The sequence below is a fragment of the Tupaia chinensis genome, unplaced genomic scaffold, assembly GCF_000334495.1.
Source record: "Tupaia chinensis unplaced genomic scaffold, TupChi_1.0 Scaffold000232_1, whole genome shotgun sequence".
Classification (NCBI taxonomy): Eukaryota; Metazoa; Chordata; class Mammalia; order Scandentia; family Tupaiidae; genus Tupaia; species Tupaia belangeri.
This window is the reverse complement of record NW_006159708.1, coordinates 3,049,075-3,062,460: the sequence shown is the minus strand read 5'-3', so window position 1 is coordinate 3,062,460 and position 13,386 is coordinate 3,049,075. Positions and strand designations below refer to the sequence as shown.

The 13,386-nt window shown below is 42.5% G+C and overlaps 1 pseudogene; it reads left to right on the top strand.

Moving 5' to 3' along the window:
- Positions 1 to 8,437, top strand: part of LOC102489204 (hypoxia-inducible factor 1-alpha-like) — a 10,105-nt pseudogene extending 1,668 nt beyond the window's left edge.
- The last annotated feature ends 4,949 nt before the right edge of the window (positions 8,438 to 13,386 follow it).

Below are 13,386 nucleotides of genomic sequence, written 5' to 3'. Positions count from 1 at the left end.
TAAGAGCTGACCACTCAAGCGTTTTGGGCCCCCTTCAAGCGCGCTAGGTTCTTGAAGGGAACTGAGACACGTAAAACGAGTAATCTCGACACTAGAGTGACATTTAGTGGAGAGATGCTCAAAAAAAAGCAGCACGCTGGTCCACCACATTAAACTCCTTAGACTTACACAGGCCGGTTTCTCCATTTAAAAAGTGGGAAAAAAAATGGAAAAGATATGTACAGTTCTAAAGGGCAAAAAGGACGACCTCTTTTAACACCAGTTAACTTTATGACGTCTATGGCACCTTGACCTGCAGGTATTTAAGTAAATGGGAAAAATTACAAAAGGTGATCTTGGTTAAAATTTTATCAGGCAGAAGCTTCAATAAATCTTTGCGTGCTAAATTAACAAAATCTGTATTTCATTTAAAAAAAAATGAAATGAGGTTACTACGTTATTATAGAAATACAAAAAAAGACAAAATTAACTCCTTTTAATTAAAAGTTAACAAGAATATATTTGAGACAATATATAAATAAAAGAAGCTGCTTCTGAAGTTATTTTTACATCAAGAACCGACTTTTGTGGTTGATTGGGGTCGCCGTTTCCATAACACTCCGGTAAAAACCTTTCAAAATAAACTTCAGAAAGATACACATTTAACAGATTAGTCACCATGATGAATCTATAGGAAGAAGGGAAGCCTACTCTTGTTAAGTGCAGGGGCAAAGAGCAGGGCAGTTCATGCTACAAGGGGCCATCTCTGCTAGAGTTTTGTTTCATGTAATCTTCGTATTTCTGTTCAAGTGCATAAGTCTTTACTGAGTTTGATCATGTACTTTATCAGTTTTAGAGGGTGTGTTCATCTGGTGAGCTTCTTTTTGCTTCGCAAAAGTCCTAGATAACATTTTCTCTTTTAATACAAAAGAAATCATTAGTTTTAGGGCCTTTCTTTCCCCGTTTACTAGCAGACAGCAATTTTCTATCTTGTAAAACATCTTAAAATTTGTTATTCCTTTAAAAACCTGTATTTTTCAGTGGTAGTCTTCTCTCAGCCTTTGTTTCATTTTTCTATCATAACCAAAGTCTCAGTTTTTTTTTTATTGTGGGTCATTACAATGTAAATCTTGGATTTCCAAGCCCCCTTACAAAAGTCTTGCTTTGTTTTTGTTTGTTTGTTTTTATCCCGGTCTTTGCCCTTTTCAAGTTGGATTCGTAGCTTTAAGAAGGATGCAGGAAGTTGGCACACAGGCCCTGCACCCAGTACAGATACAGTAAATAAATTCCTTTGTTTCATGCTCATGAAGAAATAGAGACATGGTCATAGAAAAAATACTAAAATAGCCAGAACAGCCCTTCTTCAAGAGGCAGACAGCTCCATGGCTCCTGTGATCTAGCCATTTGGGGAGAAAGGAAGATGTCCCACTGATAACTGGGCCTCCAGCATCCAAAACTCGCGTGAACAGCCCTTCTTCAAGAGGCAGACAGCTCCATGGCTCCTGTGATCTAGCCATTTGGGGAGAAAGGAAGATGTCCCACTGATAACTGGGCCTCCAGCATCCAAAACTCGCGTGAACAGCCCTTCTTCAAGAGACAGCCAGCTCCATGGCTCCTGAGATCTAGCCATTTGGGGAGAAAGGAAGATGTCCCACTGATAACTGGGCCTCCAGCATCCAAAACTCGCGTGAACAGCCCTTCTTCAAGAGACAGCCAGCTCCATGGCTCCTGAGATCTAGCCATTTGGGGAGAAAGGAAGATGTCCCACTGATAACTGGGCCTCCAGCATCCAAAACTCGCGTGAACAGCCCTTCTTCAAGAGACAGCCAGCTCCATGGCTCCTGAGATCTAGCCATTTGGGGAGAAAGGAAGATGTCCCACTGATAACTGGGCCTCCAGCATCCAAAACTCGCGTGAACAGCCCTTCTTCAAGAGACAGCCAGCTCCATGGCTCCTGAGATCTAGCCATTTGGGGAGAAAGGAAGATGTCCCACTGATAACTGGGCCTCCAGCATCCAAAACTCGCGTGAACAGCCCTTCTTCAAGAGACAGCCAGCTCCATGGCTCCTGAGATCTAGCCATTTGGGGAGAAAGGAAGATGTCCCACTGATAACTGGGCCTCCAGCATCCAAAACTCGCGTGAACAGCCCTTCTTCAAGAGACAGCCAGCTCCATGGCTCCTGAGATCTAGCCATTTGGGGAGAAAGGAAGATGTCCCACTGATAACTGGGCCTCCAGCATCCAAAACTCGCGTGAACAGCCCTTCTTCAAGAGACAGCCAGCTCCATGGCTCCTGAGATCTAGCCATTTGGGGAGAAAGGAAGATGTCCCACTGATAACTGGGCCTCCAGCATCCAAAACTCGCGTGAACAGCCCTTCTTCAAGAGACAGCCAGCTCCATGGCTCCTGAGATCTAGCCATTTGGGGAGAAAGGAAGATGTCCCACTGATAACTGGGCCTCCAGCATCCAAAACTCGCGTGAACAGCCCTTCTTCAAGAGACAGCCAGCTCCATGGCTCCTGAGATCTAGCCATTTGGGGAGAAAGGAAGATGTCCCACTGATAACTGGGCCTCCAGCATCCAAAACTCGCGTGAACAGCCCTTCTTCAAGAGACAGCCAGCTCCATGGCTCCTGAGATCTAGCCATTTGGGGAGAAAGGAAGATGTCCCACTGATAACTGGGCCTCCAGCATCCAAAACTCGCGTGAACAGCCCTTCTTCAAGAGACAGCCAGCTCCATGGCTCCTGAGATCTAGCCATTTGGGGAGAAAGGAAGATGTCCCACTGATAACTGGGCCTCCAGCATCCAAAACTCGCGTGAACAGCCCTTCTTCAAGAGACAGCCAGCTCCATGGCTCCTGAGATCTAGCCATTTGGGGAGAAAGGAAGATGTCCCACTGATAACTGGGCCTCCAGCATCCAAAACTCGCGTGAACAGCCCTTCTTCAAGAGACAGCCAGCTCCATGGCTCCTGAGATCTAGCCATTTGGGGAGAAAGGAAGATGTCCCACTGATAACTGGGCCTCCAGCATCCAAAACTCGCGTGAACAGCCCTTCTTCAAGAGACAGCCAGCTCCATGGCTCCTGAGATCTAGCCATTTGGGGAGAAAGGAAGATGTCCCACTGATAACTGGGCCTCCAGCATCCAAAACTCGCGTGAACAGCCCTTCTTCAAGAGACAGCCAGCTCCATGGCTCCTGAGATCTAGCCATTTGGGGAGAAAGGAAGATGTCCCACTGATAACTGGGCCTCCAGCATCCAAAACTCGCGTGAACAGCCCTTCTTCAAGAGACAGCCAGCTCCATGGCTCCTGAGATCTAGCCATTTGGGGAGAAAGGAAGATGTCCCACTGATAACTGGGCCTCCAGCATCCAAAACTCGCGTGAACAGCCCTTCTTCAAGAGACAGCCAGCTCCATGGCTCCTGAGATCTAGCCATTTGGGGAGAAAGGAAGATGTCCCACTGATAACTGGGCCTCCAGCATCCAAAACTCGCGTGAACAGCCCTTCTTCAAGAGACAGCCAGCTCCATGGCTCCTGAGATCTAGCCATTTGGGGAGAAAGGAAGATGTCCCACTGATAACTGGGCCTCCAGCATCCAAAACTCGCGTGAACAGCCCTTCTTCAAGAGACAGCCAGCTCCATGGCTCCTGAGATCTAGCCATTTGGGGAGAAAGGAAGATGTCCCACTGATAACTGGGCCTCCAGCATCCAAAACTCGCGTGAACAGCCCTTCTTCAAGAGACAGCCAGCTCCATGGCTCCTGAGATCTAGCCATTTGGGGAGAAAGGAAGATGTCCCACTGATAACTGGGCCTCCAGCATCCAAAACTCGCGTGAACAGCCCTTCTTCAAGAGACAGCCAGCTCCATGGCTCCTGAGATCTAGCCATTTGGGGAGAAAGGAAGATGTCCCACTGATAACTGGGCCTCCAGCATCCAAAACTCGCGTGAACAGCCCTTCTTCAAGAGACAGCCAGCTCCATGGCTCCTGAGATCTAGCCATTTGGGGAGAAAGGAAGATGTCCCACTGATAACTGGGCCTCCAGCATCCAAAACTCGCGTGAACAGCCCTTCTTCAAGAGACAGCCAGCTCCATGGCTCCTGAGATCTAGCCATTTGGGGAGAAAGGAAGATGTCCCACTGATAACTGGGCCTCCAGCATCCAAAACTCGCGTGAACAGCCCTTCTTCAAGAGACAGCCAGCTCCATGGCTCCTGAGATCTAGCCATTTGGGGAGAAAGGAAGATGTCCCACTGATAACTGGGCCTCCAGCATCCAAAACTCGCGTGAACAGCCCTTCTTCAAGAGACAGCCAGCTCCATGGCTCCTGAGATCTAGCCATTTGGGGAGAAAGGAAGATGTCCCACTGATAACTGGGCCTCCAGCATCCAAAACTCGCGTGAACAGCCCTTCTTCAAGAGACAGCCAGCTCCATGGCTCCTGAGATCTAGCCATTTGGGGAGAAAGGAAGATGTCCCACTGATAACTGGGCCTCCAGCATCCAAAACTCGCGTGAACAGCCCTTCTTCAAGAGACAGCCAGCTCCATGGCTCCTGAGATCTAGCCATTTGGGGAGAAAGGAAGATGTCCCACTGATAACTGGGCCTCCAGCATCCAAAACTCGCGTGAACAGCCCTTCTTCAAGAGACAGCCAGCTCCATGGCTCCTGAGATCTAGCCATTTGGGGAGAAAGGAAGATGTCCCACTGATAACTGGGCCTCCAGCATCCAAAACTCGCGTGAACAGCCCTTCTTCAAGAGACAGCCAGCTCCATGGCTCCTGAGATCTAGCCATTTGGGGAGAAAGGAAGATGTCCCACTGATAACTGGGCCTCCAGCATCCAAAACTCGCGTGAACAGCCCTTCTTCAAGAGACAGCCAGCTCCATGGCTCCTGAGATCTAGCCATTTGGGGAGAAAGGAAGATGTCCCACTGATAACTGGGCCTCCAGCATCCAAAACTCGCGTGAACAGCCCTTCTTCAAGAGACAGCCAGCTCCATGGCTCCTGAGATCTAGCCATTTGGGGAGAAAGGAAGATGTCCCACTGATAACTGGGCCTCCAGCATCCAAAACTCGCGTGAACAGCCCTTCTTCAAGAGACAGCCAGCTCCATGGCTCCTGAGATCTAGCCATTTGGGGAGAAAGGAAGATGTCCCACTGATAACTGGGCCTCCAGCATCCAAAACTCGCGTGAACAGCCCTTCTTCAAGAGACAGCCAGCTCCATGGCTCCTGAGATCTAGCCATTTGGGGAGAAAGGAAGATGTCCCACTGATAACTGGGCCTCCAGCATCCAAAACTCGCGTGAACAGCCCTTCTTCAAGAGACAGCCAGCTCCATGGCTCCTGAGATCTAGCCATTTGGGGAGAAAGGAAGATGTCCCACTGATAACTGGGCCTCCAGCATCCAAAACTCGCGTGAACAGCCCTTCTTCAAGAGACAGCCAGCTCCATGGCTCCTGAGATCTAGCCATTTGGGGAGAAAGGAAGATGTCCCACTGATAACTGGGCCTCCAGCATCCAAAACTCGCGTGAACAGCCCTTCTTCAAGAGACAGCCAGCTCCATGGCTCCTGAGATCTAGCCATTTGGGGAGAAAGGAAGATGTCCCACTGATAACTGGGCCTCCAGCATCCAAAACTCGCGTGAACAGCCCTTCTTCAAGAGACAGCCAGCTCCATGGCTCCTGAGATCTAGCCATTTGGGGAGAAAGGAAGATGTCCCACTGATAACTGGGCCTCCAGCATCCAAAACTCGCGTGAACAGCCCTTCTTCAAGAGACAGCCAGCTCCATGGCTCCTGAGATCTAGCCATTTGGGGAGAAAGGAAGATGTCCCACTGATAACTGGGCCTCCAGCATCCAAAACTCGCGTGAACAGCCCTTCTTCAAGAGACAGCCAGCTCCATGGCTCCTGAGATCTAGCCATTTGGGGAGAAAGGAAGATGTCCCACTGATAACTGGGCCTCCAGCATCCAAAACTCGCGTGAACAGCCCTTCTTCAAGAGACAGCCAGCTCCATGGCTCCTGAGATCTAGCCATTTGGGGAGAAAGGAAGATGTCCCACTGATAACTGGGCCTCCAGCATCCAAAACTCGCGTGAACAGCCCTTCTTCAAGAGACTCTGTACATGATCACCCCGAGAAAAGGCATGTATGCCTCTTCTCCGGGCCTAGGTCACTCACAGTTGGCTTGGAAATAAACCGCATTAATTATTAATTATTAATTTTACAGTTGGTTATATTTTTTCCATCGACACTGATAATGTGAACAAATACATGGGATTAACTCAGTTTGAACTAACTGGACACAGTGTGCTTGATTTTACTCTGTGTGACCATGAGGAAATGAGAGAAATGCTTACACACAGAAATGGACCTGTGAAAAAAGGGTAAAGAGCAAAACACACAGCGAAGCTTTTTTCTCAGAATGAAGTGTACTCTAACTAGCAGGGGGAGAACTATGAACATAAAGTCTGCAACATGGAAAGTATTTCACTGCACAGGCCATATTCACGTATATGATACCAACAGTAACCAATCTCAGTGTGGATGTAAGAAACCACCCATGACGTGCTTGGTGCTGATTTGTGAACCCATTCCTCATCCTTCAAATACTGAAATTCCTTTAGATAGCAAGACTTTTCCCAGTAGACACAGTCTGGATATGAAATTTTCTTATTGTGATGAGAGAATTACTGAATTGATGGGTTATGAGCCAGAAGAACTTTTGGGCTGCTCAATTTATGAATATTATAAGCCACCAGGTCTGGGACTTGAACCACAGCTGGCCATGTGGGAGTCCAACATACCTTAACCACCATGCCACCTACCAGCCCCATTTTATTTTTTAAAAAAAACATGGTCATTTTATGTTCCCCCTCTTGCCATGTGTCAGATACTCTTAAGAATTACTCATTTCTCCTTTTTTGACAGTGGTATTATTCAGCACGACTTGATTTTCTCCCTTCAACAAACAGAATGTGTCCTCAAACCGGTTGAATCTTCAGATATGAAAATGACTCAGCTATTCACCAAAGTTGAATCAGAAGACACAAGTAGCCTTTTTGATAAACTTAAGAAGGAACCTGATGCTTTAACTTTGCTGGCCCCAGCTGCTGGAGACACAATCATATCTTTAGATTTTGGCAGCAATGACACAGAAACTGATAACCAACAACTTGCGGAAGTTCCATTGTATAACAATGTAATGCTCCCTTCATCCAATGAAAAGTTACAAAACATAAATTTGGCAATGTCTCCATTACCTGCATCTGAAACTCCAAATCCACTTTGAAGTAGTGCTGACCCTGCACTCAGTCAAGAAGTTGCATTAAAATTAGAACCAAATCCAGAGTCATTGGAACTTTCTTTTACTATGCCCCAGATTCAAGATCAGCCAGCCAGCCATTCCTTCTGATGGAAGCATTAGGCAAAGTTCACCTGAGCCTAACAGTCCCAGTGAACATTGTTTTTATGTGGACAGTGATATGGTCTATGAATTCAAGTTGGAATTGGTAGAAAAACTTTTTGCTGAAGACACAGAAGCAAAAAATCCATTTTCCACTCAGGACACTGACTTAGACCTGGAGATGTTAGCCCCCTATATCCCAATGGATGATAACTTCCAATTACACTCCTTTGATCAACTGTCAACATTAGAAAGCAGCTCTTCAAGCCCTCAAAGTGTGAGCAGCACAATTCCAGTATTCCAGCAGACTCAAATGCAAGAACCTGCTATTAACACTACCAAGACCACTGCATGAATTAAAAACTGTGACCAAAGATGGTATGGAAGATGTTAAAATACTGGTTTCATCTCCATCTCCTACTCATATACCTAAAGAAACTACTAGTGCCACAACATCACCATATAAAGATGCTCAAAGTCAGACAGCCTCACCAAACAGAGCAGGAAAAGTAGTCATAGAACAGACAGAAAAATCTCATCCAAGAAGCCCTAATGTGTTATCTGTCACTTTGAGTCAAAGAACTACCATTCCTAAGGAAGAACTAAATCCAAAGATACTGGCTTTGCAGAATGCTCAGAGGAAGAGAAAAATGGAACATGATGGTTCACTTTTTCAAGCAGTAGGAATTGGAACATTATTACAACAGCCAGATGATCGTACAATTACTACATCACTTTCTTGGAAATGCGTAAAAGGATGCAAATCTAGTGAACAGAATGGAATGGAGCAAAAGACAATTATTTTAATACCCTCAGATTTAGCATGTAGACTGCTGGGGGCAATCAATGGATGAGAGCAGATTACCACAGCTGACCAGTTATGATTGTGAAGTTAATGCTCCTATACAAGGCAGCAGAAACCTACTGCAGGGTGAAGAATTACTCAGAGCTTTGGATCAAGTTAACTGAGTTTTTTTCATGATCTCATTCCTTTTTTTGGACACTGGTGGCTCATTACCTAAAGCAGTCTATTTATATTTTCTATATCTAATTTTAGAGCCTGGCTACAATACTGCACAAACTTGGTTAGTTCAATTGTGATCCCCTTTTTACTTAATTTACATTAATGCTCTTTTTTAGTATGTTCTTTAATGCCAGATCACAGATAGCTCATTTTCACTGTTCTTCAATATTTAAACCGTTGCATTGCAGTAGCATCACTTAAAAATGCCCCTTTTTATTTATTTATTTTTGGCTAGGGAATTTGTCCCTTATTGAATTATTTTTAATAAGATGCCAATATAATTTTTTTAAGAAGGCAGTAACCTTTCATCATGATCATAGGCAGTTGAAAAATTTTTACTCAGTTTTTTTACATTTTACATAAACAATAATGCTTTGCCAGCATTACACGGTAGCCACAATTACACAATATATTTTCTTAAAAGATACCAGCAGTTACCCATGCAATATGTTCTGCATTTATAAAACTAGTTTTTAAGAAGAAATATTTTTTGGCCTATGAAATTGTTAAACTTGAACATGACATTGTTAATCATATAATAATGATTCTTAAATGCTGTATGGTTTATTATTTTAAATGGGTAAAGCCATTTACATGATATAGAAAGATATGCATATATCTAGAAGGTATGTGGCATTTATTTGGATAAAATTCTCAATTCAGAGAAATCATCTGATGTTTCTGTAGTCACTTTGCCAGCTCAGAAGAAAACAGTACCCTATGTAGTTGTGGAAGTTTATGCTAATATTGTGTAATTGATATTAAACCTAAATGTTCTGCCTACCCTATTGGTATAAAGATATTTTGAGCAGACTGTAAACAAGAAAAAAAATCATGCATTCATAGCAGAATTGCCTAGTATGTTAATTTTATTCAAAATATGTTTGGTTTTATGCACTTTGTCGCTATTAACATCCCCTTTTTCATATAGATTTCAGTAATTGAGTAATTTTAGAAGCATTATTTTAGGAATATATAGTTGTCACAGTAAACATCTTGTTTTTCTATGTACATTATAAACAAGAAAAAAAATCATGCATTCATAGCAGAATTGCCTAGTATGTTAATTTTATTCAAAATATGTTTGGTTTTATGCACTTTGTCGCTATTAACATCCCCTTTTTCATATAGATTTCAGTAATTGAGTAATTTTAGAAGCATTATTTTAGGAATATATAGTTGTCACAGTAAACATCTTGTTTTTCTATGTACATTGTACGAATTTTTTCATTCCTTTTGCTCTTTTTGGTTGGATCTAACACTAACCGTATTGTTTTGTTACATCAAATAAACAACTTCTGTGGACCAGGAAAAAAAAAAGACTGAAAAAGAACAAACATAAATATGATTTGGACAATTCAGACAAGATAAAGACAACACAATGAAACCTATAGATGGAGATAAAAATTACTACAGTTTCTCAGCATGTGTTACAACCTAATTTTGGAGAGTAAAGCCAAGTGGGCAGAAGATTCAACCTTAAAGAAAAATGTTCTCTAGCTTGAAAAGGATCTCACTGTGATGTAATAAGAAATGTGGTATTATCTGTTCAAGATATTTTGTAGTTTTATCAACTGTACTAGGGAGAAATGTTCACCTGTTGAAATATCCATTTTGTAAGATAAATAATAATGTGATTGAATGTAAAAAGGAAATTAAAATAAAAAAACACAAAAAAGAAAAAAAAGAATTCTTATTTTCCCTTTTTAAAAATGTATTTACTTTATTGATTTCATATTCTTTGATACATTCAACCACATTATTTAGCTTACAAAGTTACTATTTCAACATGTGAACATTTTTCCCTATTCCAGGTGATAAAAGTATAAAATATCTTCAACAGATAATACCACATTTCTTTGTCCCATTAATGCTTTGCCTCCCTATTTATCTTCTAAATGTCCTTCCTCAGACCCTACTCTTTCACATAGACTAAATCTGGTATTTACACACATTACTGTGTTTCTATATCCTTTAGTTAATTCATTTCAGTCATAGAGTTGGACACTAGGTATGTATTGAGTGGGGACATACAATGTCTCTCCTTTATAGCCTGACTTGCTTCACTCAGCAGTAAATCTTGCATATTCTTTCACTTTCTGGCAAAAGCCAGGGTTTTGTTGTTTCTTATGGCTGAATAGTATTCTATAGAGTATATGTGCCACAGATTTCAATCCATTCATATGTTCATGTTTGCTTTGATGTCTTAGCTATTGTGAACAGTGCTGCAATAAACATCTATGTACAAGCACTTTTCTGATGAAGAATTCTTCTGTGCTTTGGGTAGATACCAAGGAGTGGGATTGCTGGATCATGTGGTAGTTCTATTTGTAGATTTTGAGGAATCTCCAAATTGTTCTCCACAGTGGCTGGACCAAATTACATTCCCACCAGTAGTGTGAGAAAGTTCCCCTTTCACCAAACTGCCCACCAGTACTTATCTTTTATTTTTTTTAAATTTTAGTCATTCAGACTGGGGTTAGGTGGTATCTCACTGTTGCTTTGATGACGGGGCCATGTAGGCAACACAAGCTGGTAAGGATGCTGCCTCCCATTCTAATGCAAGGCCTGGACTGGGAAGAAACTGAGGCAAGGCCCAGTTTACAAGCTCTCCCTTGTGTCCTTGAACTGGCCGGTATTCAATTTATCTGCCGTGAGTTTTACTGTTATTACGGTACCCTGCAAGGGTAAAACATCACCCCCATCTATTGCAATAAAGCCAATTTGTGATCTTGTAGGAATGTGGTTCCCTAAGACTGACAGGAGGATCAGGAAGTTTAAGACTCCCCCACCTGTCTGTTTTTAAGCCAAAATTAACATATAGATTAAGTTAGCATAAACCAAATTAGCATTAGAAGCATATGTAGACTAAGTTAGTTTAAGGCTAGCCCTTGTTAAAGCTACAGGCCAAAGTTAACTCACACTAGCAAAGTCAGCACATTCACCACATAACAGAGACTCAGAGATAAAACAAAAGAACTCACTAATTGACAAGACTCAACAAACAAAATGCAGGAACCCACAGATTTATTAGAGAAAAAAGCCTGGATGGGACAACAGAATAAACAAAGCTGAGGGCTCCACAGAAAGATTAACCATTTTAGCTGGGAGCTCTTATCTAAAGCAACAGGTAGCTTTCAACTACAAAGAGTTTCTCATCTATGTGCTGTTGACTATGAAAAACTGCTAATAAAACATCCTGTGTTGTCTCCGGAGCTACAAGATCATCTTCCTTTCCCAAGACTCTTCCCAGTAATCAAGATCCAAGAAGAAGATACAGCAGACAAATGGACTTCCTCATCCTAAGAACTGTGATTAACTTTACCTGAGCTAACAAGACAAACAGCATGTTTTATAATTATTGCTTCCATGCTTTGTATACCCTGTTCCTTAGAGTAAATCTTTTACTGCCCCTCACCCATTTACTGGCATGTATCACATTTTCAATAAAAAGGCACGATGATTCCTAGCAGTTGTCACTCCTCAGAGAGCGATCTCTGGGAGTGTCCGGCATAGGACGTGCATGAAAGCATCGAGGCCTCTGTCTTCTGTTCACCTTCGCCGCCTCCGTGGAGATAACCCACCCACGCCCGAGGCTGGACCCCGGCACTTTGATCTGCATTTCCCTTACAATGAGAGATGTTGAACATTTTTTTCATATGCTTTTTGGCTATTCTTGTGTTATCTTTAGACACTGGTTTTTTCAGCTCATTCTCCCTTCTTTAAATAGGCTTGGTCTTCTTTTTTTCTGAACAGCTGCTTGAGTTCCTTGTGTATTCTGGTTTTCAGTCCCTTACCTGATGCATAATTTACAAAAATATTTTCCCATTCTGAGGGCTGTCAATTCACAATAATTACTGTGTCTTTTGCCATGGAGAAACTTCTTAGTCTGATGTAATCCCACTTGTCTATTTTTGGGGTTATCAACTATGCTTTGAGGGTCTTATTTAAGAAGTCTTTCCTTAACCCAATGTCTCCTAGAGTTTTCCCAGTATTTTCCAGTTTTATAGTTCGAGGTCTTATATTTGGATCTTTGATCCACCTTGACTTGATTTTTGTCAAAGCTGAGAGGCAGGGGTTCAGATTAATCTTTCTGCAAGTGGAAATCCAGTTTTTCCAGCACCGTTTGCTGAAGAGGTTTTCTTTTTCCCACTGGATTGACTGGTACTACTTGTCAAAAATCAGTTGACTGCATCTTTAGGAATTTATTTCTGGGGACTCTATTCTATGCCATTGTTCCATATGTGTGTTTCTGTGCCAGTACCATGCTGTTTTGATTACTACAGCTCTGTAGTATATCTGGGAGTGAGATGCTGCCCACTCCACTCTTCTTGTGCAGGATTGGTTTGTCAATATGTGGTCTTTTATGATTCCAGACAAACTTTAAGATTGTCTTCTCTAGATTGGTGAAGAATGTGTCTGGTACTTTGATTGGCATTGCATTAAATATGAAGATTAATTTGGGTATAATTGCCTTTTTGATTATATTAGTTCTTCCAATTCAGGAACATAGGATGTCCTTCCACTTTTTTGTCTCATTTTCAATTTTGTTTTTTAACTTCTTGTAGTTTATCTTGTAGAGGTCTTTAATTTCTTTGCTTAGTTTTGTCTAGTTCACAGTAGCCATGTGGAACCTTATCCTGAAGGCCCGTGGCTTCTTCTGCCGCTAGCTCTTTTGTTGGAGGCTGAATTATTAGTAGAAAGTCTTCATTCCCTTAAAAATCTAGTTCACAGTAGCCATGTGGAACCTTATCCTGAAGGCCCGTGGCTTCTTCTGCCGCTAGCTCTTTTGTTGGAGGCTGAATTATTAGTAGAAAGTCTTCATTCCCTTAAAAATCTAGTTCACAGTAGCCATGTGGAACCTTATCCTGAAAGCCCGTGGCTTCTTCTCTCTATATTGATTTTGTATCCTGTTACTTTACTATATTCGTGTATTACTTCCAGAAGTGTTCCTTGGAAACCATTTGGTTTTCTCTGA